This window comes from Papilio polytes, unplaced genomic scaffold (genome assembly GCF_000836215.1).
Source record: "Papilio polytes unplaced genomic scaffold, Ppol_1.0 DF822289.1, whole genome shotgun sequence".
NCBI lineage: Eukaryota > Metazoa > Arthropoda > Insecta > Lepidoptera > Papilionidae > Papilio > Papilio polytes.
Window position 1 is genome coordinate 1,087,273 of NW_013526915.1, and position 1,258 is coordinate 1,088,530.

A 1,258-nucleotide genomic window follows, 5' to 3' on the forward strand; every position below is an offset into this window, starting at 1 on the left:
GTCTTCGGAGTCAGTGATAAGATATAACTATATTCACATTTCCTATAATAAACATATATACAGTACGTATCATAATATAATAGGTTAGCAAATACAATAAATCCCCACAGTCATTTCGCAATAACCACACGTGATTGGATACAGACAGCCTTAGAGCGGAATTAGTATCGGCGGTCTTCCGTCTATTTGGGTCAGGCCTCGCAGACAAAGGTTTAATATTTGCTCAGACAACGCCACTGGCAGCTCGGATCGCCCATTGTTTATATGTCTAAATTGCGAAACAATTGGCTACGGGGGGAAAGGAGTTTAAAATGAGAAAAAGAATTTGTTCAATGTTAAATTAACCTACATAACACGTTTATTAACAAGGAAGTTAGCTTTGTTTATATACTGCCTTATTTGCCCTTAACATTGTTCAGATCGTTGTCGGATCTTGAGCGTTACATTCTTTAGGCAAAGCATCTTAGAATTGTTTTCTTAACATTATTTTCAACTGTTTTATTGTTCAATAAATTTATTAAAGATTTATTACTTTACTTTCTGTACTAGGAATTTTCGATATATCCATGTTAATAAATTCTCTACTCCAGTTCACGTGGTAGGAAATTGAACGCTTTCATCCGTAAACTCACGTCACTATTGCGCTGTGTCGGGACCTGACAACGTCATGTCACTCGGATTTCAGTCTGCGGGATTTGTTTTTACGATGATGAAATCTTTCCGAAAATGTAGAAATTTTTTCAACGCCTCTGTGAAAAAACATATTAGGAACGTGTGTATATTATAGAAAGTTTAAAAATAGCACCAGTAGTCGAGTTATCGAGAAGCAAAAGGATAGCATGGTTTGGATATATTGTGCGACTAGAGGACGAAGATTTAATGTGTCTTTATAAAGGTAGAGGAAGACCGAAGAGAGTATGGAAGGATTGTGTGAAAGAAGATGCCTAAGAAGGGAGTGGATTCAGATATGACGGCTGATAGTAATTTATGGAAGAGCAACACATTCTGAACCTCGACAGGGGTAAGGGCAAGCTGATGATGATGCAAAGAAATATATTCAAACGTAACGTAGTAACAAATGAAAATCAAACAATGAGTTCATCTTGCATGTTAAAACTAGATGCTGTCCGCGATTTCGTCCACGCAATATTACGATAAAAAGCCTATAACATACCCGACTATATAAGTTACCCTTCAGTGAAAGTGCTGTCGAAATCGGTCCAGCCGTTTCGGACACTACCCAGAACAAATGCGGCTT